This window comes from Manis pentadactyla, chromosome 2 (genome assembly GCF_030020395.1).
Source record: "Manis pentadactyla isolate mManPen7 chromosome 2, mManPen7.hap1, whole genome shotgun sequence".
NCBI lineage: Eukaryota > Metazoa > Chordata > Mammalia > Pholidota > Manidae > Manis > Manis pentadactyla.
Window position 1 is genome coordinate 150,114,927 of NC_080020.1, and position 7,003 is coordinate 150,121,929.

At 45.7% G+C, this 7,003-nt stretch overlaps 1 protein-coding gene across 1 annotated transcript in view; it reads right to left on the bottom strand.

Annotated features, from left to right (window-relative positions):
* Positions 1-1,491, bottom strand: part of IL1R1 (interleukin 1 receptor type 1) — a 128,097-nt gene extending 126,606 nt beyond the window's left edge. Inside the window, exon 1 of the mRNA XM_057496891.1 lies at positions 1,381-1,491. The gene's annotated coding sequence lies outside the window, so the exon portion shown is untranslated. The remainder of the gene's footprint in view (positions 1-1,380) is intronic.
* Positions 1,492-7,003: the final 5,512 nt, after the last annotated feature.

Consider the following 7,003-nt stretch of genomic DNA (forward strand, 5'->3'; position numbering starts at 1 on the left):
TGGACTTACACATGAAACCCCCAGGCCCTGGCAGTCATGAAGGGCATTTAGTGGTGCTACTCATGAGAGTGTGTCATGGCACTTGATATTTCACCAAATTTGGAAAAATCTATTTTGGCTTGGATAATATAATAATAACTATTCAGAAAGTTATTTCTCCTGCCAGGAGGAGTTGAAAACACCCCTCTGTCCTTGAGCAACAAGCCCACAGAAGCAAGATGCAGAGTCCAGGACAGAGCAGAGAACACAGAGGCGGCAGCCACCACCAGACCACCTCCTCGCCACAGTAACCAAGCAGCAGCCCGGGTTCTGCAGAGCTGAACAAAACACCCTCCTCAGCTGCACCATCGGCAAATGCTGCCAGCAACTGCCACCACAACACTAATTGGCTCCTGGAAAATGATCACAAATTGAGCTGTCTTAAGTCAAACCCCTTTCCCCCCATGGTCCAGTGTATCAGGAGTTCTGCTCCGGGAAACTCACACCATGCAATAAAACACCACCAAATTAATAACTAAATAAATAAGAATATACATCTATGCTTTTACTACTATTTAAGTCAAACCCAATTTAAAAGCAACCTAACAAATATTTTTCTGGGAGGCTGCTTCTGCTCGCTGAACATACTGAGGTTTCTTTAAGTCCAGCAGCTTCTGGACTGAAGCCTCACGCTTCACCTTCTTTTCCATCATATCTTCCTAGAGGATGCATTTCAGTTTTCATTACCTCAAGATCCTTGGAAATACATTCAAAATTTAGGTCAGCTGTCTCAGAAATTTTACTGCTATTTGAAACCACCAAAAAAAAAAAAACAAGCTTTTAATAACCTCAAATTTTTAAAATTTTAATGTTATTATAAGTTGTTCATTTTAAAACATTAATAACTTCTGTGGGGAATGGGGACATGTCCATGACAACACCTACTTTCACTTGACCGGTCCCTCGCCCAGCCATTGCAATTCACCTAAATCACCTACAGAGGTAACAAAACACTCTTGTGATATGAGGGGCCCAGAGAACCCATCCCAAATCACTCTCGCATGATGGCGCCACATTGTCAAAAGACCTAACAGCATTCATCGAAGACACCTGTTTCAAGGTAAATGCTCTTGACAGTGACAATCCATGAACTTCATCAGCTAGAAAATCTCAGCACACCTCAAGATGGAACTCAGGATGAAATGCAGAGAGAGTCAGCAGGTTTGGGGGATCTTAGTACCCCTCTGTTAAACAGCTGCAATAAGAGCTGCCCTGCCTTTCCCACCAGTTATTACAGCACTGAATTTGGTTTAAATGATGCAAGAGTATGAACTTATTTTCTTGCCCACAGCCAGATGGCAAGAAACAAGAAAAGGAAAGACCAAGAATTCAGGGGCTCACCAGGTGGACCAGGTTTCCACGAGGAAGGGGCACTCAGAGGCGGGCGAAGTAGCCTGGAGCAGGCTTGCCTGTGGGGGCCCAAGGACAGGGCTGGGAGACACTGCGAGGATTGTTTTCCTTAAGAGCAACTTCGGAAGGTTCAGGATGTTCCCAGTGATTTCTGAGCTTCTCGTAGGACGCTGGCAAAATTCCCTTTTCAGTTTGTACCACCGCTGAGACAGCATGGTCCACGAGGTTACTCCCTGCCCTTCAGGGTGGAGTGGGGGGTCAGGTCACTTTGTAAGTCTTCAAGGCATCATGGGGGAGTGGGGGACAGCTTCTCCTGCTTCAGAAACACACGGGCACAATCCAATTTCACTTTCACTCATATAAAAATATATTTTTGAATAGTTTTACTGATTTGAATTCTCCAGGCTACAGAGTCCTATCCACAGGCCTGCACCCTCCCAGGTCTGTTCAGCATGTAAACCAGCATTGCCTTGCAACAGGTAACTGGGGATGCTGCAAGCAAGACTTGGGTCTGGGCAGCACACATCAGCAACTGCTGCGAGGGGCCCTGGGCCTCCCAGGGGCTCCAGGCTAGGCAAAGTGCCAGGCAGATGAGGGAATGATCACTCCCCAGAAGTCTGGGGAATCGCCCAGCAAACTGGGAAAATCACCATAATCTGAAAACTCTCAGAACCTGGGCTCAGAGAGACCTAGAGTTGGAGATGGTCATCGATGTCATCTAATAATAACTGTAATTTAAGGAGCCTTTATTCTGTGACAGACACTCATCAAACATTACCTTATTTAATTTAATCCCCAAAGCCACTTTATTCTCTTAATTTACAGGGACTTTAAGGAACCTGCCCATTGTCCCACAGTGAGCCAGTGCCTGAGCTGGGATTTGAACCCAGGCTGGCCAGGTGCTTAATTAGCTGCCACATTACTACATCATCTCCCTGATCTGATGCATTCTGGAGAGGTCCAGGGAGAAGGTGGGAAAGCTAGAGGTGAAGGACAATTTTGAGGCTAAAATTGTTGGCAGGTTTTTTTAAATATAAAATGAATTAGGGTAGGAGCAGAGAAAACAGATCTCAGAGCAAAAGGTGCTGTGGAGATAGAATAGAATCTTCCATCCTTGGCATCTCCAACACGCCTTGTCACAGACACTCTGGTAAACCCCTCTTGGTAAGTGCTTGGTATAGAAATCACTACCAATAATAATTTTTTAATTGTTGTTTCAATTAAAATCAGTAATCTGCTCCCATGTTCTTCCAGGATTCCGGGGAGGTCCCTGGTCCAGTAAAAATGTGTAGCTTGGTTGCTTCGCTGTTGGAATCTGAAAACTGGACTCAGTTGCCCAAACCCCATTGTCCTGGGGAGACAGGGCTCCCAGAGCCCTGGCGCAGCATCCCCTCAGAGCATGTTCCGAGGACCCCTCAGTCAAATGCAGCCCAGTTCTAAACTCACAGGCTGAGGGTTCCCCAGGGCTTGGCAACACCAAATGGCATTATAGCCACAGTCATTAAATAGCTGATTCCAAACATCGCACTATTCCATCTACATGTTTGATGTGCGAAAGTAAACACCAGAAATCTGGCGGTGGGGGGAGATAAGGTTGCTATCCACTCCTCTGCCCAGGGCGAGCACTCTGAAAAGCACCTCCTGAGTGAGTTCTTCTTCCTGGATTTAGTGGCTCATTGACCTTGATTTCCCTAGAAGAAAAATCTCTTCCCAGCAATGTCAGGAAGAGGGAGAACTTGAATCTCTGCTGGAGGAAATGTAAACATGTAGTACCTTCCCCAGGGTGTTCTCCTTAAAGCCCTTGAGATGCACATTCCTTGGGCTCAGCAGTTTCATTTCTGAATTACCGTAAGGAAATAACATTGGGTAAGGTTGCCGAAGAGGCCAGGATGTGTACTGTGGCATTGTTTGTAATAATTGAAAACTAGAAATAACTTCGTGTCTTATGGCAGAGATTGGTTCTAGCATTTTTACTAAATTGACAAAAGGGAGTATCACTCATATCATTAAAAATGATCTTGTAGATATATATTGATTGATGGGATTTAAGATTAATTCAGATCCTACTTGCACCCTTTGGGATTTTAGTATGTGCCACCTTTTCATGAACCACTTTCCTTACAATTTCTTAATGATACTTAAATAGATATTTCATTATCTTTGTTCTTTAAAGCATCAAGTGGTACCCTCCATTCTTGACCTTCCTGAGTGGAAATCCCAGGTTTTGATAAACAACCTCAACTGGAAGTCATCATCTTCCCTGGACTCCTGTCCTACTTCAGACCTGCCCCAAATCTAACCTGATCACTTCACAGTACAGCCAGCAGAAGAGCAGGCATTTATCAAATCTAGACAGGAAATCTGGGGACCAAAACCAACTTTCAAGATAAATGAATACTTCTACATCTAAAATAAGGAAGCACTCAGAGAAATCTCTAACTCTGTGGATGACTCTCCATTCCTCCAGATAATAAAATGGAAAGCTGATCTCTTCAAGAAGAACTGACCAAGTATAAGTCGTAGGCAGGAAACTATAGCTGTACTTCTCTGGGATTATTTTATGATTACATTTTTCCTTAAAATGACTCCCAGAAAAGTCACCTACACTGTTTTTATAAGATGAACATACCCTGCATATTCACCATATCACTGAGGAGAGATGCGACCATTTTTTGGTGACATTCACCCGCTGCCCCACCGAGTCAGAGGGCAGCCAAGACACTGCTGTCAAGAATAGGCTGCCATCCGTGTTTATCCAAAAATGACTTTCAGCTGTATTTAGGAAATTGTGTGAACTTTGGGTTACCACATCTTTAAAAAGACAGAATGAGGCCCAAGGAAGTTCTCAGAAGCACAGACGATTGATTGTGCAGAGGTGTGTGTGGTGTGGGAACAAACAATGGACGAGAAGACAGAGAACCCTTGAAGATCCAGTGTGGCCACTGACCGTGGGCACAGCCTGGGCAGCCTTTCCCCTTCCAGCCTCTGGTCCCTCCGGAGCCAAGTGGATTCGATCACGTAACATCTGTGGAAGGGCTTTTCAAAATAGCTGGAATTTCCGAAGGGCCCAGAGAAAGCCTTATTTTCCCTTCTAAGGGAGGCCTACTCTGGGAAGCTGGGTGGTCCACACTGTTGAGGATCTTCAATTAGAAAAGATGAAGGCATTGGAGACATTGCATCATCATAAAAACCAGGGGAGTGTGTAGACGAGCCCACCTTCCCTAGGGCCCTGGGGAAATCAGCCAGTGCCCTCTCACATCCCCAGACGGCCAGTATTTGGTGGAAAGCACCAGAAGGACCCCAGACCAGCTCAGGGCAAGGCCAGGAAGCAAGGGTGGCCATTCGAAAAAGGGCAGCAGCCTGGCCAGAGGCAGCCTCCACAGAGCCTTTCAGGGCTTTCCCTTTCCCTCTTGCCACCCAAGATGCATGAGTTCAGGGAAACAAAGAGGGTGTGAGATGACAGACCCCACCACACACGCAAGCACACAACATTCACACTCACACTCACAGCAGTGGGTAAAAGAAAAAGCAGATTGTGAGATTAAAGTTTTAAGGGGAACAGGACTAAGCCTTAACAACCAGAACTAGATGGTTCTAATAACCCTACATAATTAAAAAGTGACGGGCATGGGCTGAACACTCATTAAGGGGATCCCCACCCAGAAGAAAAGGGGCCCATCGGGACACAGCTGGCTTTGGTAATTGAAAAAATAAATAAAACCATGTCAGGTCTTTGTCCCCAAGAGCTGAGACACCCCCCTAAATTAGCCATACAACTGGTGAAAGATGTGTTTTTTCCAACAATGCATATAGGTCACAAGAAATAATGAAGAGGGTGTCCACAAGGCAGCTGTGAAGATATTTCTGAGCAGCCAGCCTCCCAGGCCTCTCTGTGGCATGGGCATCCATGCTCCCTCTGGAATCCTTCCGCTGGTCTTGCCATGAACTCCACAAACCACGTCCTCACCTCTGAGCACACATCTGAGGCTCCTCTGACTCCTGGCTTCTTTAACTGTGAGCATTTCTCCAAGTTTGCATTCTACTTTCTGCTTTACTTTCTCTGCTTTCTCTGCCTCTGTTTACAAGTTGACTCTTAAGACTTATGTTCACCACTTAAAATCCAATGTTGAGAACAGGGTGTGCTTTGACCTCCTAAGGTCAGAGTCTTCAGATAATTGATCTAAAAACCCCAGATATGGATCACACAGAGAAAGAGATGGCCAAACTTGCCGATGATTTCAAAATGTGAATGTATTAGAACTTAGTCCAAACAGCCAAGTTTGGTCCTAGTACTGTGGCCTACATTTAAAGATGGTACATGTCCTCCTGAGAAGGTCAGACTGCAGTGACTACAGGAAATAGAAAGTGGTGACTGTGTGATCTCTGGCTCAGTGACAAATTACTCCCAAACACAGACACTTACAATAACAAGTATGTTACCTTATCTCACAATTTTGTAGGTCAGGAATATGGGCAGCTGGGTGATTCATCTGTTCCATGTGGCATCAACAGAGGTTCCTTGATGGCACTGGGCTACAAGATGGCCTGGTCTGATGGGTTGTTAAGATGTCTGGAACCTTGGCAGGGACAGTTGGAAGTCCAGGCTCAGCTGCTACTCTCAGCCAGAGCATTGACCTGGGGCCTCTCCAGCAGGGCAGCCTCAGAACTTTAGACACCTTGTATGGCGGTTTCAGGTTCTATGCAAGCAGCCAAGGGTTGTCGAGAAGATGTTTATTATGATGATGTTAAGTTGCAAGCTGCAGGGATTCCTATGCGCCTACCTTGGGGGTCCCAGAAAGTCTCTCCTGCATCATTCTATTGGGCAAACAAGTCCTTAAGAACAGATGGGGTTTAGGGGGAGGAGATTTAAAGGCCACTTCTTGACGGGCGAAGTAGCAAAGAGTTTGTGACCATCTTTTATCTACCACCGACCCTGTTGACATCCCTTGTGCCATTTTATGCACTGGTTAAATCCTCATGGGCCAGTTCATTTGCTCTGTAGGTTACACAATGTCCTCCTGTACCGCCACCCCAGGAGGGGATCCCCTACACAGGTACTATGCTAGCAGCAAAGATGTGGCACCTCTTTGAGGCCCAGAGGATTAATGACTATTAGAAAAATATTGCACCAGCACTGATATTAACACCCATTTTAATTCATCACCTTCTTGGTATTCATGCTTTAATATACAAGGAAGAGGACAGCAGAGTGTGGTAATATGATATGTATTTTTCAGTCACAATGTACCTCGGTTCAGATCCCTGTTCTGTCCTTTACTGGCAGTGAAAATTGAGGCAAGAGGCTAAAATTTTCTATCTGCATCTTTAAAATGAATATAACAACTGTAGCAAGGGTCTTGCAACCCCTCACTCCTGATGTGTCCACTCTGTCAAGCAAAAACCCTGTGGGGCCCCTCTACATAACATTCAGAAGGGCCTGAGGACTAGAGCCCCACCGGCCACAGCAGGTGACTTGCATAAATCACCCTGCATCTGGTTTTTCCCTAATTCCTGACTCCCTCTCTGGACCCCCTCACTCCAGCCTCCTAGGAATCACCCCCCATAACAACCTACATCCAGGTCTTTGTCTCAGAATTTACTTCCAGGGGAGCAA